Source organism: Elgaria multicarinata, chromosome 8, assembly GCF_023053635.1.
Source record: "Elgaria multicarinata webbii isolate HBS135686 ecotype San Diego chromosome 8, rElgMul1.1.pri, whole genome shotgun sequence".
Taxonomy (NCBI): Eukaryota; Metazoa; Chordata; class Lepidosauria; order Squamata; family Anguidae; genus Elgaria; species Elgaria multicarinata.
Genome location: NC_086178.1, coordinates 109,099,147 through 109,126,775, shown reverse-complemented (window position 1 = coordinate 109,126,775; position 27,629 = coordinate 109,099,147). Strand labels below are relative to the sequence as shown.

The following is a 27,629-nucleotide window of genomic DNA, read 5'->3' as shown; positions in this document are numbered from 1 at the left end:
CCTAAGCTATGGGGATGAGCCAGGTTTCCCGATGAGATCTGTGAAGAGATGGGAAATTGGTGAGGCAGAGAGACTGAGAAAAGCACAAGAGGTGGAGAAATCTCTAGACAAAACTGTGAATACCAAGAGAAAATACTTTGTAAAAACTGGAACCAGTTTGGTAGTTAACTGGAGTCCAATTTGGATGTTATAAGCTGGCTGTTTACAAAACATGTTCATGTCGTTTGATGATTTTCAACCCATTCTGTTTGCTGCCTCCTCCCTGGCTATTATCCCTTGTGGTTTTACTTTGTCACTGTTATTGTAATTTTCATTGCTGCCACTTAAGGTTTAGATTCAAAGGAAGTAAGTGGTACACACACAAAAGGAAAGGGGTGGGGGGAGAAAGGAAAATAATTTATTGACAAACCTGATGTGTTTTGAGGTAAAATACACTTTTCAGCTGGAGGCATTGAATAGAGCTATATTGAATTTTCACATTCAAACCTTTCTGGGGCAAACACAAGACTTTTGGGTGGTGAAAACTGCCTCCTGCACCACCCTCAGTTGTACCCCTTTTCATTTTGGGGGGTGGCTCTTTGCAGTCACTGCATTCACCCATCCTGCTGCTTCTCCCTCATTCACTCTTCAAATACTTAAAAGGTTGTCACACAGAGGAGGGCCAGGATCTCTTCTTGATCTTCCCAGAGTGCAGGATGCGGAATAACGGGCTCAAGTTAAAGGAAGCCAGATTCCAGCTGGACATCAGGAAAAACTGCCTGACTGTTAGAGCAGTATGACAATGGAACCAGTTACCTAGGGAGGTTGTGGGCTCTCCCACACTAGAGGCCTTCAAGAGGCAGCTGGACAACCACCTGTCAGGGATGCTTTAGGGTGGATTCCTGCATTGAGCAGGGGGTTGGACTCGATGGCCTTGTAGGCCCCTTCCAACTCTGCTATTCTATGATTCTATGGTGATCTCAGGCAATTAGGGTTTACATAGTAAGTCACAACACATTGACCTGGTTTGCACAGCACAACATGATGTGTGGAACCAGCGCAGTGTCCATAAGGGTGGCTTATTTTTCATGAACAAGCCATCCTGAGAACCTGTGGCTTGCTGTAGGGCAGATACAGGAGATAAACCATTTGAGGGGCAGGTGTTCTTATGTTAATGTAACATGAAGCAGCCTTTTTTAATGGGTTTGCCAGCAAGGGAAGCAGCGAACTGAAGGACTCTGACAAGTGTGTGTGTGTGTGGGGGTGCGAAAGTGGCTGGTCGCTGCAGGAAAGAAGGCACTTCGGGGGTGTGTGTGTGTTCTTACTTCAGTGTAACATGAAGCAGTCTTTTTTTTTTAAAAAAAGGTGTTCGCTAGCAAGGGAAGCGCTGAAGTGGGGACATTTACATGAGGGGGACACGGGTATGCTTGCCTAAATATCAGCCAGGTGGTCTTGTGCAAGAGTGCAAGACCCTGAAACAAAAAAGGCTGTCAAGTATGTTCCCATGTCCATAAGGGCATAGAACAGTGGTTCCCAAACTTTTTCAGGTCACCGCCCCCTTGGTTCCACAAACTCATGCCCAGTGCCCCTTACCCTACACTATAAAAATCATTATTCAGAATAGCAGTTTTCAACGACCCACTAAGGAAGATAATAACAATAAAATTCAAAACAGTAACAATTCATTGAATATTTATTCAAAATCCAATTTCATTTTTTTTAGTTTATTCAATTAAACTTGATCCAGTGATGTCATCTTTTCAAAGTCTGATAGTCATTTAGCAAGAATATTAGATACCACATTTAGTAACTAGGGTAGAGTACCTCACTATTCTGTAAATTCTTAATGTGATGGATGGGCTTGATGAAGGAATACCAGTTTCCCAATGTGTGGTTTAAAGTCACTTAATGTGAGTCTTAAATCACCGCATTTAGTAATCTGGAATTGATTTCTTTGCTTGGAGAGAAGTAGGCAGACCACATTAAAACCACATTCCACCAAATATGATGTTGGAAATGCAACCAGGAGCTTCTGAACCACTCTCCATAGTGCAGGATAGCGGGGCACACCAAGCAGGGTATGTCTCTTCATTAGTGTTTTGGTGCTTTTGAAACATTTCAATTCACCGTTAAAAGGACTCTTCTTAAACGATATTAATATATGTGTGGATTCTTCCCCTATATGGCTTGGGACCAAACTACCTTCTCCCATAAAAATGTCCCTGGGTCTTAAGACCTTCTGGAGAGGCGCTTCTTGGAAAAGACCACCTCGAGTGCCCCCCTGCTGCCCCTTTGCCTCTTAACGCCCCCCCTATGCAATCCCACCGCCCCCAAGGGGGCCGTACCACCCACTTTGGGAACCACTGGCATAGAATATTATTTCATTTTTGCAATCTGATGTGGGGTGGAGGGGGAAACCGGAAACAGCTGGCAACAGCAGGAGAAAAGGAGCTTTAGGCATGGGCGTTCTTACTTCAGTGTAATGTGAAGCAGCTTCTAAAGAAAAGATATTTGCTATGCTGGCAAGGAAGCACAAAAATGGAGGATGAAATTGACAAGGATATTGATCATTGGGAGTATTGGTATGCTGGGCTAATTATTGGACGGGGGTCTTGCACAAAAGCACTAAACCACATATTTTTGGTTTAAGAAAAAAGGTTGTGAATGTATTACTGCGTTCATACGGGCTCAGAAAATCTATCTGACATGGTGGTGGGGAATTTCTTTTGGGAGCTGGCAACCCCAGCAGGTAAATTGCATTAAGGGTGCTGATGTAGGGTGCGAAGAAACAAGGAGTCCTGCCACAAAGGTGCCTGTGATGAACTCCAGAGCCCACAGGAGGATTGAGGGGGGGGGGGAAACAAGCCATGGCAAGCCACAGAGCCCCTGACTGTTTGTCAAGTCAGTGAGCAAACAGTCAACCCGTGAGTGCTTATTCTCAGGGTGATTTATAGCTTCATCACACCAGCGTTATACTGTGCAATCACTGTGAATTGTGTGCAAAGGACTCTGAAGTTTTCCATCTTATAATCTGCTTTGACTGTAAAGCGCTCCCATGCATCCTGCTTTAATTGTGCTTCTTAGCCAAAAGAACCGACGTATTTTACCACCCCTTTAGGAGCGAATTTTTTGTTGTTTTCTGAGCGGCCACTGGGGGTGCAGGAAGAGGATTTGAGATGTTTAAAGTACAAATGCTTAATCTGTGTAAGTTTTAAAGATAAAGACATCAAAATTGGCACAGTAATAGATATTAAGTAGGGCTTTAAGCATACCAAATTTGAATCAAATTGGGTTATCTGTTGATTTTTAATGATTTTTTTACATTTCTCCCCCTTAAACCCTTTTCCTGGTGTGCAAAGGATCTTAGGAGCGCCGCCGCCCAGGGTGTGATTTAGCTAGCAACAACAGCTTTATGCTATAGGGATAATTCGAGGGAAACAGGTATGTGGGATGAAGCTTGAAATGACAAGTATCATCTCGAAGCTGTATCAATGACATCAAAATGGGATGTTTCAGTTTGTCAATCAAAATAAATGCCTTACTTTACACAAAGATTCATTTTTTAAAAAGTGGACCCAAAGATTTAAAAGGGGTTCCATGTCATTTGGGGGGGGGGCATAAATGAACACTGCAATTCTATGGATATCTAATTGGTAGTTAGCTCCATGGAGTTCAATGGGACTTACTCCCAAGTAAATGTGCTGATGAAGCAGCATAATGAATCAGCCAAGATAGGTGAGGAGCAAGGGAATTTCACAGAACAATTTCTCCTCCAATTACTGGGTCAATTTCCTAAATGTTTCATTGAATCACAGTTCCTTCCCATCTGTACTTCAGAACCTTTATATACTAGAGTTATTCCTGTGGGTTCTTTGACCTGGATTCAGATTGGGGAAAGAGGAGTGTTGGAAGCTGGTATGTCCTGCTTTCTCAAAGTGTACATATATCAACTATTTGGCCATTCCAGAGTAAAATCTATGTGCGTCTTGGTGGTAGCAGAGAAATTGGGGTATGGTAGGTAAAGTCCAAAACTATTTTTATCCTATTTTATTCTATTGCAATCACAACTGGAGCATTTTTCTAGTTTGCCAATTCCCTCCAAATATCTCAACTTTTAAGCGATCAAATATATTTCCTGCAGAGGTTTCTACCTCTCTCCATTTGTACCAAACATCCCATTTCAATCATTTCTGCTAATTAGATTAAACCCTACAGTGTGACCCTAGATTTGAAGTCTTTGTATTTACTTATCTTCTTCTGCTATAAGGAAAAAGAACCCCACCTTTCTCTGCAGAACACTTTCTCTCTTTGTTAAACTATTTCAGCTTTCAAGCTTTTCAAAGGCACCAACTTGAATAAGATATCTATTTCCCTCCAAAGGGCAGCAAAGCACCCAAACTGCCCTTTTTATGCCTTTCAAAAAACCCTCCTCTTTCATGTTTACTTTAGGAAATATTTGTGCTATCGCTGCTAGTTCATAAAACCATGACAGAATGATCTCCCACATGGTTAACCACTAACTGGCAGAAAACTACACAAGCTGCGTGGAACAGCTTTGTGCTTAAAAACAAACACTTAAAGCCATACTCGAAAGAAAGAAAGAAAGAAAGAAAGAAAGAAAGAAAGAAAGGTGTCCAGAAAGCCGTATTCTCACAACGTCGAGGGTGGGTGAATGCACAGAGGTGTGATCTACACATGTTTAGTTGAATGTTTGCATGGAGTGCACAAATGTATTTATGTCAGGCTTTCTCCAGTCCTGTTCAGGCATTTGCCTAAACATGTGAGGGCTTAAAGCCATGTCCTCATTCCCTGCATGTTGAATTGGCAAGTTCTGAAAGGAAGATCTACTTGTGTTCATTTGTACCTTATCAGAGCTCCCGATCATGCAGGCCTTCTCTTTCAAACCTTGCCGATCCAACCCAAGCAAGGTCTGAACTGGGGGGGGTGGAGCCAGATCCCCTGGAAATGTAGGGGGCGGGGCACAGCTCTGACCATCTACCCACTTTAAGCCCTCATGCGGTCAGGCATGTGCCAGAACAGGGCTTCTCTGTTACTGGAAATCTTGGGAAAGCAGGCATTCAGCTGAACCTGTCACTATGAACTTGTTCCCTCCTCTGCAGGCATTTACTTACCTTGAATGTGATTCTGTGGTTATGACAATTAGGTGATCTAAAAATTGTCATGGTTATAGAGCATGAATATGGCTCCTAATGCAGAGTTACATGTTTGTCACACACCTTATGCAGGCTCTTAGCCAAGCACATGAGGGCCATAGCTTGTGTAGAGGGTATGGGGCTGTGCACACTGCCCCTGCCACAATGTCCCTGTGGATGCCACCCTTCTCCCTCCACTCTGGACCTTTGTGCATTTAATGTATGAGTGGAGAACTAAAATTGGATAAAGGACCAGATGACCACCAACTCAGCCCTCTGCACGCGTATTACATCACGATGAGGCTTTGCTCCCTGATATCATTTGGTCCTTGGCTGATAGACCGGCTTTGGTTCCCCATTTGGTCTCAGGCCAGAAACTGGCTTCACTACTGTGTGTGGACTTGCCCTACTGGGGAAGACCCAAATGCAATGAAGCTCCCCCCACTAACACCTTGGGTGGATCATTGGGTGGATCATTCACATAAACTGGGGCAGCTTGCCCCCCCCCCCCCGCCTACACCTTCTCCCATAGCGAGTGCAAATTTTAGTGCAATGGTCTGAAAGGAGATTGTAAGCATATTTTAAAGAAAAATGTTCATCTTATGGATCGGTAATGGGCTAAAGAACAGAAAGCAAAGAGAAGGAATGAATGGTCACTTCTTGCAATGGAGGGCTGCAAACAGTGGGATCCCCCCCCAAGGATCTGTATTGGGACTGGTGCTTTTTAATGAAAATATCTGGAGTTAGGATTGAGTAGTGAGGTGGCCAAGTTTGCTGATGAAACCATAGGCGTGTGCAGGGTGTGTGCCTGGTGTGCCCAGGCACCCCCTAATGTTTCATGAGGCTGCTGTGCATGGTCCCTGGTTGGCTCAAAGGCACTCCTTGCTCAGCCCTGGCTCCTTCCTTCAGAACAAAGGGACAGAGACAAGCAGTGGAGCGGGGAGACATGCCACGTTTGGGGTGCTTCACGTAGGCTCTGTCGCTGTGGTGGTGAGCTTGGCTTAGCTGAGCTGCAAGTGCCCTCGCAGTAGCAGTAGTATTGTTCCTGCCACAGTGGTGGGGAGGGGACCAAACCCTGGACCCTCTCAGGGAGTAGCATGGGTGAGGAGGAAGGGGTGACTCACTGGAGATGCTGCAACAGGAGCTGGTAAGAGAATCCCCCCCCTCTTCCCCTTTCTACGCCACAGAACCTGAGACCAGCATCAGCGAGCTTGTTTGGAAATGCAGCTTCCATTGCAGCACTGCCACCTGCACCTCATGAGGGCGGAGGGGTTGCAGCGGTTTTGCCGGGCACCAGTGGGGAGGAGGGGGCCAGGGACGCTTCACTGTGTTGCACGCCTCCACTCCACTGACTGCCCCCTGACTCTGTCGTAGCTAAACGTGATGTGATCGATAACAGCTGGTGAGCCATGTCTCATTCTCTAGGACAGGAAGATGAAGAAAACTTAAATCCGTTTTGGTGAATTGGGGTTAGCCCATTATCTGAAAATTGTCAGTCAATCATAAAAATCGACTGCATCTTTGTATACGTCAAAATTTTTACTGCAAAAAGTTGGTATTTTGTGTCTCATTTTTTAAGTTTGTTTTTTTATGTAAAGTTTAGTTGTTGTGGTTTTAATCAAGTTTAGTTAAGTTTTAGTTTCTTTAGTTTGTTTGATGAATAAAAATATGACTGAGTATTCAATAAATGTTCGGATTTAAAAATAAAGCCCTGGGTTCACACCTTAATGAAATATGCTGTGCATGCCTATGGATGACACCCAGTTATTTAGGGTGGTTAAAATAAAAAGGGATTTTGAAGATCTCCAGAATGATTTCATCAAATTGGCAAATGCAGGTCCATGTATGCAAGTGTAAAGTGATGCATGTTGGGACAAAAAAAATCCCTAAAGCGCATCAGGGGTTGTTCTGGAGAGCTCAGAAAACTGCCGACCTGGGGGCTGTTTTCATGGCACTAGGTAGGCGCCGCTCCGCTGCCAACCCTGCGGTGCAGGGTGGTGCATAATCTTCCTGAAGGGAGGCAGTGCAGGCTTTTGGGTGGCCATTAGGCTCACCAGCCTGGCCTCTTTGCCCAGGTGGGCACTAACCAGTCAGGGTCACCTCATTTTTCCCTCCCCCCCAAATAACTTCCTCTCTCTCCTGGATCATCAGCCCTCCATACAGGCACATGCACACACTTTCTTGCCCCGGTCACTCCCCTCTACCATCAGCCCTAGCCCTGGTTCCTCACTGCCCCAGGCCCCCAGTTGCTCTCTGCTGTGCCCTGCAGCCCCATTACTGCCAGCCCTCCCTCAGTGCATCCTACAGCCTCCCCAAGCTCTCTCTGACCCCCAGCCACTCTGCAGATCTCCCTTACCAGGCACTGGCAGGAAGAGATTTCTTTTTCTTCTCTTTTTAAAGCCTTTTTCCAGGGCAGCTGGACACGCTACAAACTGTGGCACTGGCCCAGACTCCAGCCACTCTGCTCTCATCACTTCCGGAAAGTGTGGTCATTTCTACATGAGGCTTTTAATCTACCGAGGCTTCAGTGTCCAGAATTTTTGTAGGTCCGCTCCTTTACACTTGTTTTTTTTTTTCTAGGAGTTTTCTTTCTCTACCTTTCTAGATATCCCACTATGCAACCACAAGGTGGCACTGTGGAATAGCAGAGTTGTGCAAATACAGAAGGGTTTCATGCTGCCATTCATAGAAAAACTGACTTTCATTGTTAAAAAACAAACACTATAATGGTTACAAAGCGTGACAGAAGCCCTGAGGATGACAACATCATGGAAAGTACCTGCAAACTACCGTGAGTGAGGACTCACAGGCATACAATAAATACCTTGTACAGAAAGGCTCTGTTTCATGACAGGATGATGGCAGCATGGGCCAGTGTGCACAGTCTGCTGAGGGGTGGGTGGCAGGATTATTTTTTGTTTAAAGGGGAAGAGGCACGGGTGGTCCAGCAGGGCTCTATGGGGAAACTTCGTGCCACACCATGAGAAGTGAAACCACTCTCAAACCACTTTTGAAGCTCTTAAAATTATTTTCCATCCCCAGCCAGAATCAGTTCAGAATAACCTTCCAAACAAGCTACGCAGAAACTGTAAGACAGGATGAGAATTGTATTTATTGGAATGATGGGGAACCAGGTTGGGGAAGGCTGGACAAAGGTAACAGTGCTGTGGTTAACCTAATTTGAGCACTCCGGAGAAACTATTGCTCATACCCAGTTGAAGAGAAAAGTAGAGAGGTCAAAGGTAGTTGATGCAGAACAGCTGATGCGAAGGGAGACAGGGTTGAAAAATTAAAATGGAAAGTTTTGATCACGGGGCTGACAACAAATGCAAGAGCCTCCTAAGTGATTCCAGAGGGAAAGGTCTGCTCCGAAAATGAAGGCGCTTAATACAGCACGTTTGCTTTTAATAAACAGACACAGTATTGTCAGGGAAACACAGCTATATGTTGTACCCATTATATCAGTCATCAGGCTCCCAATAAATTCAATTAATGATGGTTGGCTGACAGAAGCCTCGCAGCCATAAAACTCAGAATCTACCCTTAATAGTCAGATGAGGGACTTGCAAGCAGCAGGCAACTCATCTCCATGTTTGACCTCTTGCCTAAACAGAGCCCTTCCTTAAGAGGATGAAGGAAGCACGGCACTTTGGGACCCTAACTCATCGTAATGCTGAGATATGATTGAGGTCATGTCTGTAGGCAGTGAAGTATACACACCATAAGGTCTCGGAATAATGACACACCATAAATTCATTTCGGTTTTAATTTTAAAAGCTCGCTCAGAGGGAGAGCAGGAGGAAGAGATTCAGCTATAGTTTGGATCTCAGATGTTCATTTCTTCTTACCTCCCGGTTCATCATGTTATAACATAACTGCTAGCTAAGTAGTAATCTGAATTTGAATATGGCACCATGTGGGAGCAAGAAAATAGTGTTTTCTCAGCATATATGAGAGTCATAGCCTGGATTTTGCCAACTGAACAACCCACTTCCAGGAATATTTCAGATGGATTTACTTCCTAGTAAGTGGGCATAGGACTGCAGCCTGATCTATGTGCACTCCTGTGCTTATGAATTTAAGAACACAAGAAGGGCCCTCCTGGATCAGACCAAGGGTCCATCTAGTCCAGCACTCTAGTCACACAGTGGCCAACCAGCCATTGGCCAGGGATAAACAAGCAGGACATGGTGCAACAGCATCCTCTCACTAGTCACTCACTTCAACAATACTATGATTACAAACGTTCCATCTTTGGGAAGATTCTGACTGGATCACTTGATTTCAATTGGATAGTAACAATTATAATTGTTAAGCAAATCACAGTATTCTTCATCAAAGGGTCTGATGCAATTTTTAGTATTTGGATTTGGCAACATTTATTATTATTTATTTAAAACATTTATATCCCACCCTATATCATTAAGATCTCAGAGCAGCATATAGATAAAAACATACAGTATAAAACAATAAATATGCACAGTTAAAAACAAATTATGAGCCTCATGTGGCGCAGAGCGGTAAAGCAGCAGTTTCTGCAGCTGAAACTCTCCCCGCAGCCTGAGTTCGATCCCAGCGGAAGCTGGTTTCAGGCAGCCGGCTCGGGTCGACTCAGCCTTCCATCCTCCCGTGGTCAGTAAAATGAGTACCCAGTTAGCTGGGGGAAAGGTAATCACGGCTGGGGAAGGCAATGACAAACCACCCCGCTATAAGGCAAGCCAAGAAAACGTCAGCGAAAGCTGGCATCCCTCCAAGAGTCAGTAATGACTCAGTGCTTGCACGAGAGGTTCCTTTCCTTTCCTAAAAACAAATTAAACCATGATCCAAGTTAAAACAATATATAATTTAAAAGCAGTAAAGCATCTCCCAGTTACTTCTCCTAAATAAAAAAATGATGTGAAGTAGTTATCCAATCAAGATGGTCATGAATCTATGTTGCTGCTATTGGGCCTGTTCAAATGACAAGCCATGGTTAGGCCACTAAACCTTTTGCAGCAAATGGTTAATGAGAGTGTTTGAACTGTGGTTATGTAGCCACCATGGTTAGGAATGGTTTACTCAAAATGCTTAACCACTGTGGTTTAGTGTGTTGTCTGAACAAGGCCATAGACTATATAAGAGATAGGCAGCCTGGTGCCGTCTACATGTTTTGGACTACAACTCCCATAAGCCCCACACAACATGGCCAATGGTAGGGGTTATGGGAGTTGTAGTCCAAAACATCTGGAGGACATGAGGTTGACTACCCATGGTCTATTTGTCCCAGATAACACCTGGATGGTTCTCCCCTGGAAGATTCCCAAGACTACATTGATTGATATTTTTCAATTGAACATAATAAACACGTGCTAGTGATTAACCTGCTCCCATGTATCATTACAGGAAACACGGCAGTGTTTCCTGTAGTTAAGGACGGTCAGTAAAAAGAGCATTCCACCATGTTAAAAGGAGTTACTGGGGGGTGCGTCTACCTAGCATTTTAAAATGAAAAATATTTGACAAATCTTTCTGAAACGGAGACCTGCCAGAAAGAAATGCTGGTTTTACATACCCTGCGTGTTTCAAGAAGATTGGTGAAGTATTCAGGGCAGGGTGGTTTAGTTCAAACGACAAAAGGGGAGAAAGCCTCTCTGTTTAAAACGGACTCATCTACTTCTGGGTGGCGACCCTTTTTTTGCGCACAAAAAGCTCCGAATTGGGACCCTGACCATGCAATCCAATAGTAGGATTGTGTTCCCCTGTCCTTCTAGTTGGTGGAATGGCCTTTCTTTTTAAAAAATTCATTTCCGTTTATTTTTAATTATTATTTTTTGCATCCAATGTTAGTCTATGGGAAGCTGTTAAGCTAACGCATGCGTATAAGCTTCCCAGGAGGGTAGCCCGGGCCCACCGCTGCTGGAGAAGGTAAGTGAAGTGAGGAGAGGATTGCCTGGGCCCGCCGCGACGGGGAGCCTACCTTCTCTGGCAGTGGCGGACATGGTAGCCCAGGCCCGCCGCTGCTGGAGAAGGTAAGTGAAGTGTGGAGGAGGTTGCCTGGGCCCGCCGCGACGGGGAGCCTACCTTCTCTGGCAGTGGCGGACCTGGGAGCCCGGGCCCGCCGCTACTGCAGAAGGTGTTAGAGTTGCACCCGAGGAAGCCTCCTCAGATGAGGAGGAGGCAAACTTACAAGAAGTAGAGGGTGTTTCCTCCCCCACAGCCGGACCAGAGACCAGTGCACAGTTGGTAGGGAGTCATTCCATGGAGGAGAATGCAGGTCCCGTGGAGGAGCCACGGGCCAGTCAGTTGCTTCCTCTGCCTGTCGCTCCTGAGGCTGAGTCAGAGACGGAGGTGGTTCGACCACCCAGCCCCCACGAAAGGAGACGAAGGAGAAGGGCAGAACAAATGCAGGTGGTGAAGCAAAGTATGCGCCTGCAGAACAGGCAGGGAAAAGACGCTGAACTGTAGGAGGGGGTTGGGTCAAAAGGTGAAGGAATGAGGCACAGCTGGGATCTGGGTGGGGTCATGCTGGCAGGGTTTGAAAAGGGAGAACCTGACCGCTGGTCTGGTGTAGCAAACACCTTTCGTTCCTCCGGTTGCTACTGTGCCCTATGCCTTACCGTTTGACTGTGACTTTGGTTTCCTGACCTGGACTGGCTTGATTGACTCTGCTTCACGTTTATCCCTGGCATTTTGGACGACTGACTTGGCTCTTGATATCGGACTGGACCTGACCTTCGCTTGCTCTTGGCTCCTTGACACCAGCACCCTCTGTTTGGTTCTTCGACCCGGATCGGTAGGCTTGCACTTCAGAACTTGTCTCTGGCTAGAACTATTGTACTTTACTTAAAGGACTGTGTTCTTCTTAAAACGCAGCAGTTCCCTCTTGCATTCTTGGCCAGAGATTTATGGCTGGGTAATTGGCAATAAAACACTAAAGCAATAAAGCCTTCAGCAGAACGCCTTGACTCGTAGCTGGTCACTGAAAGAAGGTAAGTGAAATGGGGAGGAGGTTGCCTGGGCCCGCCGCGACGGGGGCGTACCTTCTCTGGCAGCGGTGGACCTGGTAGCCCAGGCCCACCGCTGCCGGAGAAGGAGACTCAAGTGGCTTTTGCGGAACGGGGGCTTGGTCTACCTTCTCCTGCATCAGCGGGCTTCGTAGCCCGGTCCCGCCAGAGAAGGTAACTGAAGTGGGGCAGGGGTTGCCTGTGCCTGGGCAACCCCCGCCCCACTTCAGTTACGTTCTCCGGCTTGCCCGGGCTACTAAGCCCGCTGGCGCCGGAGAAGGTAGACCAACCCTCCCGTCCCGCAAGAACCACTTCAGTCACCTTCTCTGGCGGGCCCAGGCTACCAAGCCCGCTGCCTCTGGAGAAGGTAGACCAACCCCCCGTCCCTCCTGAGACTCCAGTTATGTTCAAGGTAACAGGAGTGGGGCTCAGGGGGTGGTCTACCTGCTCCAGCAGCAGCGGGCCTGGCAGCCCGGGCCCGCCAGAGAAGGTGACTGAAGTGGCTCAGGCGGACAGGTGGTTGGTCTACCTTCTCCAGCGTCAGCGGGCTTGGTAGCCCGGTCCCGCCAGAGAAGGCAACTGAAGTGGGGCAGGGGTTGCCTGTGCCTGGGCAACCCCCGCCCCACTTCAGTTACGTTCTGCGGTGGGCCCGGACTACCAAGCCTGCTGGCGCCGGACAAGGTAGCCCACCCCCCCGTCCCACAAGAACCATTTCAGTCACCTTCTCCAGCGGGCCCAGGCTACGAGGCCTGCTGATGCCGGAAAAGGTAGACCAACCCCCCGTCCCTCCTGAGACTTCAGTTATGTTGAAAGTAATTGGAGTGGGGCTCAGGGGGTGGTCTACCTGCTCTGGCAGCAGTGGGCCTGGTAGCCCGGGCCCGCCAGAGAGAGGCGACTGGAGTGACTCAGGCGGATGGGGGGAGGTTGGTCTACCTTTTCTGGCGGGCCCGGGCTACCTTCGCCCACTGCCGCCAGAGAAGGTAGACCAACCCCGTAACTGAAGTGGAGCGGGGGTTGCCCAGGGGGTTGCCCATGGACAGGAGGTTGGTCTACCTTCTCTGGCGTCGGCGGGCTTGGTAACCCGGTCCCGCCAGAGAAGGTAACTGAAGTGGGGTGGGGGTTGCCCAAGCACAGGCAACCCCCACCCCACTTAATTTATGTTCTCTGGCGGTCCTGGGCTACCAAGCCCGCTGGTGCCGGAGAAGGTAGACCAACCCCTTGTCCCGCAAGAACCACTTCAGTCACTTTCTCTGCCGGGCCTGGGCTACCAAGCCCGCCGAGGCCGGAGATGGTAGACCAACCCCCCGTTCCACCAGAGCCACTTCAGTCACCCTCTCTGGAGGGCCCAGGCTACCAGGCCCGCTGATGCCGGAGAAGGTAGACCCCCCCATCCCTCCTGAGACTTCAGTTACGTTCAAGAACTGAAGTGGGGCTCAGGGGGATGGTCTACCTGCTCTGGCGGCAGCGGGCCTGGTAGCCCGGGCCCACTGGAGAAGGTGATTGAAGTGGCTCAGGCGGACGGGGGGTTGGTCTACCTTCTCCTGCGTCAGCAGGCGAAGGTAGCCTGGTCCCGCCAGAGAAGGTAACTGAAGTGGGGCAGGGGGTTGCCTGTGCCTGGGCAACCCCTGCCCCACTTCAGTCACCTTCTCTGGTGGGCCCAGGCTTGAATCTGTTGGCACTGGTCCTGGATTTAAATTGATCCCCCAGATCCACCAGGAAGGAAGGCCGCAGGTGCAGCCCTGCTTCTGGTTGGGCCAGGGTGCTCAGTTCAAGCCTGGGAACAGTGCTGACAGATCAGGTAAGTGAAGTGGGCAGGGGGTGGGCTTGACTAGATTTGCTGCCGCCGCACTCTGTGCAGTGGCAGCGGAGCCAGGTAAGGGGACAGGCCGGGGTGGGTGGTTCTTACCTGCTCCATGTCAGCCGGGTGTGGCCTTGAATCAAGTTCCCTGGTCAAACCAGAAGGAAGGACGCACCTGCGGCCTTGCTTCCTGGTTGACCAGGGAGCTCAGTTCAAGCCCAGGCCCGACAGCAACGGAGCAGGTAAGTGGTGTGGGAGGGGGCGTTAAGTGGGGGGGCTTTTAAATCTCAGACGTGTCTATTACATATGACTTGGAAGTCACATATAGTAGCCACATCAGAGATTTAAATGCATTTTAAAATACTGCTTCCGAAAACTGCATTTGCCTTGTATGCTGCAACCTTACACTGTTAGCTCACATTGAGAAATCCATCCAAAAGGTAAGCTTCTTTCCATCTGCCTTTTCCAAAGTACATCCAAGTCATATGGGATATGTGCTTTGGGATAGCCAGGTGGAAAGAAGCTAACCTTTTGGATGCATTTCTCAATGTGAGCTAACTGTGTAATGTTGCAGCATACAAGGCAAATGCAGTTTTTGGAAGCACTAGTTTAAAATGCATTTAAATCTCTGATGTGGCTATTACATGTGACTTCCAAGTCATATGTAATAGGTACGTCTGAGATTTAAAATATATCTGGTCATCCGTTATACAAAGCCATGAAATTCAATAAACAAAAAACCTATGGTTTATAAAACAACGTTAAGGATGTACACTTTTCCACCAAGCACCAAAAAGCAGGGAAATTGGGAGTTAAGGCTCGCCAGCCTTAACGCCACATCCTCCCTAAGGAGGCAGAAAGTACCAGTGAAATTCTCATTCTGCCAAAGCAGATAAACCATGAGGACAGGATGGAGAATAGGATATGCAGAGGTGACTGTGGGGTTGTGGAAAACTGATGACGAACAACTTAGAGCCACCTACTTCTTTTTTTCTTTAGAGCAGCCCTTCCCCAACCTGGTGCCCTCCAAAGGTGTTGGACTACGATGATGGAGCAGGTAAGAAACCCCCCCCCTTCTGCCTGGCCCTGCTGCCAGGTAAGCCCCACCCCACTTACCTGCTCCATGGTCGCTGGGCCCAGGCTTGAACTGAGCACCCTGGTCCACCAGGAAGCTCAATTCAAGCCTGGGCCCGGTGACGATGGAGCAGGTAAGAACCCCCCCTCCCGCCTGGGCCCTTACCTGGACCCACTGCCGCCACTGTACGAACTGTGGCGGCGGCTCCAGGCAAGCCCCCACCCCACCCCACTTACCTGCTCCATCATCGCTGGGCCCGGGCTTGAATCGAGCGCCCTGGTCCACCCGGAAGCAAGTCTGCACCTGCAGCCTTGCTTCTGGGTGGACCCGGGGGCTCGATTCAAGCCCGGGCCTGGCCACAATGGAGAAGTGGTGGGGTGCGGGGGGACTTGCCTGGAGCCGCCACCCCTGCAGTTCATGCAGCGGCAGCTCCAGATAAGGGGCCAGGCAGGAGGGGGGTTGCCTGGAGCTGCCGCAGTTTGTGCAGCGGTGGCGGCAGGTCCAGGTAAGGGGCCAGGCGGTAGGGGGGGTTCTTACCTGCTCCGTCGTCGCCTGGCCTAGGCTTGAATAGAGCCCCTGGGTCCACCCAGAAGCAAGGCTGCAGGTGTGGCCTTGCTTCCAGGTGCACCAGGGTGCTCAGTTCAAGCCCGGGCCCAGCGACAACAGAGCAGGTAAGTGGGGTGGGGTAGGGGGGGCTTGCCTGGAGCCTCAGCCATACGTTTCCCCATCATAGAATCATAGAATAGTAGACTTGGAAGGGGCCTACAAGGCCATCGAGTCCAACCCCCGCTCAGTGCAGGAATCCACCCTAAAGCATACCTGACAGATGGTTGTCCAGTTGCTTTTTGAATGCCTCTAGTGTGGGAAAGTCCACAACCTTCCTAGGTAACTGGTTCCATTGTCTTACTGGGCCGGATATACACTAGTCTTATAACATTGCTAGTGTTCCTTTCTAACGTGGTTCTCTGTACCGGTTCTCTGTAGCTGTAACGTTACTGCAGGGCACATTGTTAAATCCTTTCGTTGCTGGGTTTGCTCCGCCCACTGCCTGCCTCATTCCTAGCCAGCAGAGCAGAGCAAGTCATAAGCACACACAAACTCCCTCCCTCCCAAAACATCTTAACACAAGTCCTAGGGAATTGCCTGAATGCACAGGAGCCAGCCATGTTGTTGAAGCTAAGCAGGGTCAGGTCTGGTCGGGGTTGGGATGGGAGACCAAATTGAAAAGTTTTAGCAGCAGCCGCATTTAAGCCCCGCTGGTCATGAGTTTTGGACTTTGGACCCTTGTTAATTTTCCTGCAGGGAGCTACAGCTCCTTTGCAAAGAGGGGGGAAATGTTTTTTAAAAAATCATAAAAAATCAACCGATGACCCAATTTGATTCAAATTTTAAGGCAGGATGCATGTGAGTATTTCACAATAAAAGCAGATTCTAAGGTGAAAAACTTCTGAGTCCTTTGCATACAATTGTCAGTGATTGCACAGTATAAGGCTGGTGTGATTTATCTGCTGTAGCAGATAAGATGCAGAGCAATAGTCATAAGCACACACAAATTCCCTCCCTCCTAAAACATCTTAACCCAAGTCCCAGGGAACTGCCTGAACGCACAGGAGCCAGCCTATTTGTTGAAGCTAAGCAGGGTCGGGTCTGGTCGGGGTTAGGATGGGAGACCAAATTGAAAAGTTTTAGCAGCAGCCGCATTTAAGCCCTGCTGGTCATGAGTTTTGGACTTTGGACCCTTGTTAATTTTCCTGCAGGGAGCTACAGCTCCTTTGCAAAGAGGGGGAAAATGTTTTTTTAAAAAATCATAAAAAATCAACCGATGACCCAATTTGTTTCAAATTTTAAGGCAGGATGCATGGGACTACTTCACAATAAAAGCAGATTCTAAGGTGGAAAACTTCTGAGTCCTTTGCATACAATTGTCAGTGATTGCACAGTATAAGGCTGGTGTGATTTATCTGCTGTAGCAGATAAGATAGCAAACGGGGCGAAGGAAGGAGAACAGGAAGTGGGCGGAGCAAACTCAGCAGCTCTGGGTTGCGAGAGAATTACCGGTATAAGGAGGCACATGAATCTGCAGCCACACTGGAACTAAGAAACAGAACCTGTAAGTACGACTCATTTACAACGTTGGAGACCCAGGGTCACGTGACGCTATGCGTCACAGTAACCCATTCAAAACGTTAGAATAACACCAGTGTAGATTCCCACCTGGTCTAACAGTCAGGAAGTTTTTCCTGATGTCCAGCTGGAATCTGGCTTCCTGTAACTTGAGCCCATTATTCTGTGTCCTGCACTCTTGGAGGATCAAGAAGAGATCCTGGCCGTCCTCTGTGTGACAACCTTTTAAGTATTTGAAGTGTGCTATCATGTCTCCCCTCAATCTTCTCTTCTCCAGGCTGAACATGCCCAGTTCTTTCAGTCTCTCTTCATAGGACTTTGTTTCCAGACCCCCCTGATCATCCTGGTTGCCCTCCTCTGAACACACTCCAGCTTGTCTGTGTCCTTCTTGAAGTGTGGTGCCCAGAATTGGATGCAATACTCTAGATGAGGCCTAACCAGGGCCGAATAGATGCAATGAAACTGTTACAGCTTAAAACATTTATTAAAACAATTTAAGGAAGTTAATCAGACCCATGAACCTCCATTCAGCAAAGCAAATTAAAAGAATATACTCACAAGTCTGTCAGATTTCTGGAGAACAAGATCTTTGCTAAGACAACCACACTCCCACTGACAACATCGGTGTTGGACTCTTTCCCCTTCTCAAGAAAGACCATGGTCTTAGGCCTAGCAACTAGGCTCAAGTCAGTGCTGAAAAGTCAGCTTAGGTCTTGATGGTTTGAGAGAAGAAAGAAGACTATCTGTATACTCACAAATTCTGCTTCACTCATACTGACGCTGCAAAGGAGCTCTTCTCCGCAGAGGGACTTCCATTTCTCCCAGGCAAAATGAAGTAGTCACCGAGAGCAACACCCTGGATGTCATGCCTGAGGGAAAGGAAAGACATCTTTCTCCTCTGTGTTCAGACTTAAATGCCCTTCTCAAAGACAAATACTTAATACTTTATTCTAAAATATCTAAGCCTATTGGTCCACATCATCAATTTAGACCATCCTCTTCCCAGAATGTTCCATCTCTTCTGATGTACTTGTTTATCTCAAACCTGGACATTACTTCTGCTTTTCATGTGGTCAAGTGGTCAACTGTTTGTTTTACTTCTCTGTTCCTATGGACATGAGGATTTTCTAAACCACAGCTCTACCTTTCTATCACCTTGGACTTTTCACCTAGTTCATGTAACAGGAATACATACAGTTGGTACAAGTCACAAGTTCGTATGACTAATGTCTTTGAGCAATATCAAATCATATTTCATCAGGCCTTATCTAAACCAAAGCACCTTGATACAGTGTTTGTACTCTTATTTACCCCCTTAATATTAAAGCATCACCCCATCACTTGTACAGCCCATTCTATGCCCCCCAAAGCTTCTTTCTCTATGCTATGCCAACAAACTCTTATAACCCCACTTTTACATGTATTCAATAAAATTGTAAATGAAGAAAAAAATCCCTCAAGACACCTCTTCATTGTGGATTGTGTGAAAGTGAACTGAAAACTTGAAAAAGAAGATCTGGGAAGAGGCATCATAGAACATAGTGATGCATGACATTAGTCTATCAGTGAGCATCAATGTATAAATTATGTGGGTCAAGACAGCAAATTACACGGGCATCATTATATAATGTATTTATTCATTATATTTTATCCCACACTTCCTCCAAAGAACTCAGTATAGCATACGTAGTCTCATAGAATCATAGAATAGTAGAGTTGGAAGGGCCCTATACCCTCATACTAAAAGGAAAATTGGCACTAGCGCAGGAGAGACAGGCGAAAGAAGAAGGGGGCCAAGCAAACGGAACGGGAGTATGTAATTGCCCTGAATCATTTTAGATGGCTGACTTAACATAGCAGCCAGGAGCTCCCCAGATGTGCCGTCTCACTCCAGCACAGGGATGAGGTCCTCCAATTATTGTTGTTGGACTGCAATTCTCATCAGCGCTAGCCAGGATAGTCAATATTGAGGGCTGATAAGAACTGCAGTTCAACATCTGGAGGGCCACACGGTCCCCACCCCTGCTCTAGTAACATAGCTTCACTTCGGAGATGTCACTTTCTATCAGTCACCTTGCCACTCAGGTGGATACACAGATTTGGAGGGGCAGGAAGGCTTGGTAGTAGTGTCTGCAGACAAACTATCCCCAGAGCCCACAGTTCTTGGGTCCATGAACTACAGATGTAGCTGTGGACCAATCCCCATCACAGAAAAGTGGACAATGAATTTGACACAGGTGGAGAGCCTTTGCGGGGGTGGCGGCAGTGGCAAAAGATTCCCCCCAGCCAGGCTCACTAACACCTCAAGAGGAGTATTTGTGTACTTAGCTCTAGTTATCTCAGCAAGCAGGGGGGAAACAAGACAGACTGGAAGGGGACCCTAAAACAAGCGTGTTCCGTATTAAGACCCCCCCCAATAACTTTTTAAAAAGCCTATTTGTGTTGGACTATATCAGTTCTCATGCTTCTATTCCTACAACACTCTGTAGAGAGAGTGGCTGGCCCAAGGTTGCCAATAATGTTTGGGGTTGACTGACCAGGGAAGAGCACCTGGTTCTCCCTACTCAGAGCTTCATCCCACGTACCTGCTTCCCTCGGATTATCCCCGTAGCGCTAAGCTTTCACGGTGGTGGTTGTTTTTGCTACCGGGCGACAGCGATCCTTTGCATACCAGGAAGTGAGTTTAAGGGGGGAAATGTAAAAAACCATTTAAAAATCAACAGATGACCCAATTCAATTCAAATTTGGTCTGTTTAAAGCTCTCCCTAATATCTGTTAATGGGACAATTTTGGTGTCTTTATCTTTAAAGCTTACACAGATGTAAGCCTTTCTTTAAAATCCTGCTCCTGCGCCCCAGCGGTGGCTCGGAAGATACACTCAAAATGTAGGGGCTAAATACAGCGAATCTTTTGGCTTTATTGCACAATTAAGGCAGGATGCATGAGAGTACTTCATAATCAAAGCAGATTATAAGGTGGAAAACTTCTGAGTCCTTTGCATGCAATTCGCAGTGATTGCACAGTATAACGCTGGTGTGATAAAGCTTTCGAAGTCCAATGTTCTAATCCAGATTTCCCCCAACCCGGTGGCTTCCAGATGTGTTGGATTACACCTCTCATAACCCCAGACAGACAGCATAGTCACTGGCCATGTTGGCTGTGGGCGATAGGAGTTTAGTCCTATACATCTCTAGCTACCCCAGGTTGTGAAAGGCGGATCTAATCCCCAAATTTACATTGGGTCTCAGTTATGTGATCATGAAAGTACTATCCACACATCTCAAAATACAGTGACTGAACCTGTTCAAATCCTTTGACCAGCCTACTGAATAAATGCTGGAAAATGGGCTTCAGTTTTGGCCACAGGAAAAGCAAAATCCAACATGGATGAGTAATTTTGGCTTACCTCTACTTCTGATGCCACACAGAGTAGCCCTGAGAAATAATTCACCAGCAGCTCTCACTTGCTGAACATGTGTTTGCCTTTCATTCATCATGGAATAATTAAGCTCCTAAAAACTGACATCTTGTTTGCAGATTATTCAGGAACAAACAAACAAAAAGGGCGAAATTAATCAGATAAATTGTTTGCTATGCGAATCATTTTCTCTGCTCTGTTAGATACCAAGGTGATGTTTATGTGTCTAATGTGCAAGGTCGTAAATCTGGTTGCAGTATTCATTGAGTTTTCGTAACCTCTCTCCGCTTTTTGCATTGAGATCAAGCTTGCCAGGCTGCATACTTAGCAAAGCTGCCTCCTCTCATTTTTCCTCTCTGGCAGGGGGCAGGCAGAGGAGGGAGCAGGCAGATAGTTAAAGAGGGCTCACAGCGGGCTGAAGAGTGAGCCTGGCATTGCATCGCATGACAAATGTAGGTACACAGAAGGAGGTCAAATGCTGGATCAGTCATGTCCCTCTCCTTCCAAATCAGGTGGGGTCGGGGTCTAGAACAGGGTCCCTGTGGATCACTGCTCAGCTGGTCCATGTGGTGCACTACCAGTGCTACAGGCTGGAAGGTTTCCTATGGTGTGTGGCACCTTTAGGGTAGAAGGGGACGCTGCCCATCTAGGCAGCCCATTGGTTCCCCCTGGCCCAGGAAATTACAGTCTCCACTGTGGACATCTTAAGGTCCAGAACTGGTGAGTGAGGAGTCTGCCTTTAAAACAAAATTTAAGTGGCACACATACACGTGTATTTATTCTTGCCTTCCAAACTTAAACGACCAAAAACAATTAAAATAAAGCTGCAAAACAAAATCAAAGATGCCAGCCAATAAGAACCCTCCACAGGCAAATTTTCCATATTCAAACTAAAACCCACAGGAGACCTTGCTTTGGAAGACAAGCAGTATCTTCTGCATAAATGTCGACCTCTGCTACTCTGAAAACACTATGGCTCTACTCAGCACTCTTGTAGCTGAGAGTTTTTAACTGGTGATTTATTTATGTATTCTCTTGCAAATGAATGCTGTTCTGCATGGGTTGGAATAGCCCTTAGCTTGATACAGTGAAGTCTTCAAGCCAAGTTAAGCAGGTGTCAGAATTGGACACAATGTGCCCGCCCTGTCTGAGTGAAGCCATACACACTGGTCTCTCTAGGCATGCCCCCTTTCATGATGCACTCCTATAGCCCCCTGAAGGATAGGTCTGCCCATCCATTTCTCTGAATGTGGCAGTCCAACAGCAGGGTACAGGGGGCACCTCTATAACTCTGTTCCTCAGACTACTCCCTGCCTTTAAACTGTGTTGACTAGGGAAGACTGTCACCTAGTGACTGAGGATGATACTGCAGCTGTCAGATGCGCGCACACACACACACCCCACAAACAAAAAACCCTGAAAGGCACACTCTTAGAGTCCTCTTGGTATGCATACCATCTGTCAGGAGTCTAGGAGCTTCTTTGGAAAGGAAAGGAACCTCTCGTGCAAGCACTGAGTCATTACTGACTCTTGGAGGGACGCCAGCTTTCACTGACGTTTTCTTGGCAGGCCTTATAGCGGGGTGGTTTGCTGTTGCCTTCCCCGGCCGTTATTACCTTTCCCCCAGCTAACTGGGTACTCATTTTACTGACCTCGGGAGGATGGAAGGCTGAGTCGACCCGAGCAAATCGCACAGCCTTAAGGGACTTTTGTCCTCTGAAGTCTTCCCCATGACAACACGGTCCTTAACATGCGACCATGTGATTTGAATTGAAAACTTCCCTTCCTAGAAAGCCTCCATTGAGTTTAATGAGACTCCGCTATCTAGTGGTGGAATTATAGGGCAATGCCAAGTTTACACATTGGAATATCCTGAAATTTCCCAGATAATCCCACATTATCTCTGTGGGTTTTTCCCCCCATTTTTTTTTAAAAAAGCGAGATTTCCAGGGGATGGTGCAAGAGGTGTCTTGGACATTGACCCACCAATGTCTGTGTATGGTCAATCACGAGCATGTGATGAATTGCTTGTTTAAAGCTCTAGATTTCACGGCCTTAGCACTATGGTACTGACAGACAGAAACAAATCCTATTATTATTATTATTATTATTATTATTATTATTATTATTGATTTAAGTTATTTTATTTATGTGTGTATAGATAAAAAAAAACTCAGAAAAAGAAAAAAAATGGATATTTGTATCCCACCTTTAAAAACCCTCTCAAAGTGGCTTCTGAAAGTAGTTTTAACAACAAGGCACAACAATACAATAATAAGCCTACAAACAAAAACAACCATGAATAAAAACCAACCATGTCACACTTCCTCTGTTACTACTTGTGTAAAATGTCCAAATTGGCCCCTGAGATAAGAATCAGGTGCGACTTGTGTCCTTGCAGCAAAATAAACACTTACCATGCATACTAGAAGTGACTGTATCTACCAGCCTTCCAGCCAGCCTCCACATCTACTTGGTGATCTGTAGATTTATTGAACTACAACTCCCACAACCCCCAGCCAGCAAGGCCAGGGATGATGGGAATTGTAGTCCAACACATCTTCAGGGCACAAGGTTGGGAAGGCTAATGTATAGGGGGAGAAACATAATGAGTGAGGCGGCTCAAAGATAACATATTCTGTGAGACAGACCTTTTAAAAACTCGCGAAGTCCAAGAGCAAATTATATGCTCACGCTCATGTTTATACATTGCCATCTCTCTCTACAAATGTGCTTTCCCTTTTCAAATAAATGCACTTTAAACTACTTGTTAGAAAACCTATTAAATTGTCATATATTTTAAAATAGCCTAGCTTTCCTTAATTTGAGTAGAGAGCTTGTTGTTAATACACTGAGGTTGTCCTGAGTAGTTAATACACCTAACATTAATTACACACACAGTGGGAAACAAGATCCTGGATAAAGGGTTCCTCGCTAACAGCAAGAGGAAGGTGGAGGGACTTGCTTTATCTCCTTGGAAAGAACTCCTCTATTAAGAAGGATGTACAGAGAATCAATAAGCAGGTTTGTCTCCTTCCTTTTCCTCTCCTGCTCTTCTCTGAATAGCCGAAAAGCATACACACCTCCACCATTTTACGGGCTGCTTGTCTTCATAGCTGCAGCTCAGCAGGGATGTTCAAGCCTGTTTGACCTCTGCCAATCTCTTAAACTCATGTAAAAGGCAGCAAATCCCCTATTATGAACATTCTTACAGCAGAATTTTTTTCTTTTAAAGAACCATCCTACTCTACATGATTCGGAATGGTGAGTTCAGTTCCTAATTCTGGGGAGAGGATCAAGTCATGGAGGAGAACTGAACTCGCTACTTAACTTTGAGCAACTTTCTGGAACAGTTTCCATATTGTAGAGTGAGTGTCTCATTCCCGGATTTGTCATTTCATAAATTCATCTACATGTGTAATCCCTTCCTATTACTGAGACAAATTTCCCAGCTTGACTGCTTTGCAATCAGTGAACTGGAGGGAAATAGATTTCCTTTACAGAAGACGGTTAAATTGTATTATTTATCCATCTAGTGGGTGCGTCAGTATATCTGTCCGTCCATCTGTCATTTGCCTGTGTGCTTCCTCTTTTCACTCTGCAACTTAATGAAGGATCTTTCTGACGTAAATCTTTGGTAATGAGCGTTTGCAGCAGAGCTAATTTAAGTAAGGAAGTGATTTATACAAAGAGATTGTCCCAGTAAAAATTGTACATATAGTATGTCTCTTTTTGTACTAATCTGCAGACTTGACCTGAAGCAAATTGTGAGAGAGGTGTGTGTGAAAGATGAATGCTGCTAATGTGTTTTAGTATCAGACGCGAGGCTCTGTGTAGTTGCATAATCGATCTATGGCTTTCCCCACAAAATGCAACATGTGGTATACAATCATAAAGCAACCAACAGCATTTTTTTTTAAAAAAAGGTCAAGACCAACTAGCAGCAAGGCAAATATTAAAATTTCACAGCCTTATCAGAAATCTCTAAGAACCATAGAAACAGTGCACATGCAAACAATACAAAATGGCTAACAAAAACAAGATCCAAAATATTGTTGAAAACCCCTCAAAACAAAACATTTTCAAAACTATACTGATAGCGGTATTCTGCTTAAACTATGTACAGAGGCTGGCCTTCCAGAGAGTTCCATAACTTTGGGTACATAGTGGGAAAAAACAAGTTTGGAGTACTTGTCAGACTGCCCAAGGACAAGAATCCCTTAGTAATATAAGGCCCTTAAGCTTCCTTCACACATTACACAAGTGAAGGAGTTCCAAGTGGTAACAGGGGAATAGGGCCATTCTACTTACTCCTTCCAGGTGTTGTGCAGTTGGGCTCTCTCCAACTTCTATATCCATAGATTGAGCCCAGCTGTCTGGAGAAGAGCTTCTCTGCAGGACCTCTTCAGCCATTTTCACTCAATGTACAGATGTCTGGAGTATGTGCTAGCCTGGGTGCCAATGGGAGTGGGGCAATGGCAGGGCCTCACACCCCAGTCATTGGCACACATGAAGGAAGCTTAGTGAGAGGCATGTCATGTAGAGCAATGGTCTTCAAATGGTGGGTCATGACCCAAAAGTGGGTCGTGACATCAGTTCAGGTGAGTTGTGGCAAAGCTGTTGCCACCATTTTGTACACGGAGAAAATTGTGAAAGTGGGTCCCATGTTGTAGGTTGGGAGTCCCAGGTGGGTCTCAGGTCTAGACCAGTTGAAGACCACTGATGTAGAGAACGGAAGCCTCCTAGGATGGCCAGGTGTTCTCTTTTACAGAACATCACCTTCCATTTCAAGGGCTATCCTGTCCAATTCCAGTTTAAAGATAAACAACCATAAGAATTGTTGCCCGTGAACAGTTTGCCCATGAACACAGGTCACCTGTTCACAGACTTTTGCACTATGGTGAGATGTGCTGTGTTGTTATTTAAATTATAATTATTTATAAACTTGCATCTATAACTATAAATTAGCACATGCACACTTTAGGCAAATCACCACCCTATTTTGTCCTCTATTTGGGTGATATTTTTTCCTGTTTTGGGGTGATTCATAAGTTGCCATCTTAGTCTCCTTTCTGCTGGAGGCCAAAACAGGCCTGTAGCACTTGCGTACCTCCTTGTTCTGTCCACACCTGGGGATTTCCTGTCACCACTACATACAGTCCTGTCGACCTGTAACACACTTCCAGAACATCTGTGCGGTGCTGCATCTCTCTCCTCTTTCAAACCCCAGCTCAGAATCCATCCCTTTTGTGAAACCAGGGGCTGAAGTCCCCCAGTTCTCATCCATAACTCAAATGAAACTTAACTGTAAGTCCCTTTCAGACTTCTGAGCACCGGAAAAAGGCTCAGTTGGACTCAGCCGTTAACATAATCCCCACATTCAACACAGGTCTGTTTGTATGCCTAGCAACCAACACAGCAACCAAAGGGGCAAAGATAAAGATGGAATGTTGTGCATTGGCTTCTGATGTCACAAAGGCACAATTTCCTACCTATGTAACACGGTCAAAGGGATGGGCTAAACCAGAATGGGACTGTAAGGAAGGAAGGACATAGAGGTCAGAGGTGAGGGTGCAGATGAGACAATGGAGAAAGGCGAGGGCCTCCAGAGGGACAATGAGAAAGAAAGGGGAGGTGAAGCCAGCTGAAAAATAACATCATTTCAATACATGTGTGTACTATTTGGTTGGCATTTCATGATCATTACTAGTAAATAATAATAATAATAATAATAATAATAATAATAATAATATACCATGACTTGGCAAAGCCCATCATGTTCATCTAGAAAAACCGCCATGAGTGAGAAAAGAGAGATAATATTTTTTAGATGCTGGTAGGTTTCCAAGATTTGATTTTTTGCAAATATTTCATAGCTAGATGTGGCCAGGGCTGCAGTCTGGTGGACTCCAGCAGGAGCAAGCTAATATCTATAGTTCTATGTTTAGTTCTTTTGGCTGGTACTGGCGGTGCGGATGGTGAGAGTGCTACACAGAACGTAGAGAAGAAAGCAAGTGGGGGTGAAAGGATTTAGGGGCTGGCAACCCAAGCTATTGGCAGGGACACTACGCCTGGGCTCACTACTCCACTATCCATTTAAGAGATGAAATAAATAATACACAGGAAATGTACATCACAGCTCATTCAACAGACTCTCTCTCTCTCTGTGTGTCTCTGTGTGTGATAATACTATTAAAAGAACTGAATATCATGACATTAGTAAGTATGAAACCCAATTTATCACAATGCTGATTTGGTTGGTTTTGTTACAGGCAAAAGGGAAACATAATTCAATGTAATTTTTAAATGCTATTTCTTATGTGGATTTATTTTTCACTAGACTCCTAGAATGTTTTGTGCCTTTGTAGAATCTTATGGAATCTTCTAGACTTTCTTAGAACTACATTTTCCTAGGTCCTCCTTGAATATTCTGAGCGGTGTTTTATTCATACACACACACACACACACACACACACACACACACACACACACACACACACACTCTGCAATTTCACAATGTGTGATATGATGTGCTGCGGCAGATCACAAAATCCTGCTTTCTTAGTGAGTGTGTGTGGACCACTCAGTTGAAGTATGTACATTAAGTGAAAACAAGTGGAACATTATGGCATAGAATGTTCTCATGCAAGGTCCTAGCCAGCCACTATTTTTTCTTCCAGGGTATGCCATTCCATCCCCCCTCCCCCATAGGTTTTTTTAACCCCTTTTCAACACACACACACACACACACAGCATTTTGGGGGCAGTTGCGGTGTTGTTGAGCTTCTCTACATCAAGCAAAAACCCCACTTTCTTACCAGGATTTCTTCTTCCAGAGTCTTTCCAGGTTTATGATGAGCTCCTTTATGGGAAACATGTGATTTGGAATTGAAAACTCCCCTTCTCAGCAATGCTCTATATGTTCAATGAAACAGTGCCATCTAGTGGCTTCATTGTGGCTACAATCCTGTCAGCACTCAGCAGTTGAGTTTGCTATTGGAAGAAGTAATACTAATTTAGATCTCCACTCAAAAACAAATCAGCTTTACTGTAATAATGCTGGCAACCAACTCCACATTTGGGCTCTTAAACACAAAAT

General features: G+C 46.1%; 1 non-coding gene across 1 annotated transcript; it reads right to left on the bottom strand.

Annotated features, from left to right (window-relative positions):
• Nucleotides 1-19,236: 19,236 nt before the first annotated feature.
• Nucleotides 19,237-19,348, bottom strand: LOC134403215 (small nucleolar RNA SNORA5). Its single transcript, XR_010025754.1, has one exon. It is a non-coding gene; the product is annotated as a small nucleolar RNA SNORA5 (small nucleolar RNA).
• Nucleotides 19,349-27,629: the final 8,281 nt, after the last annotated feature.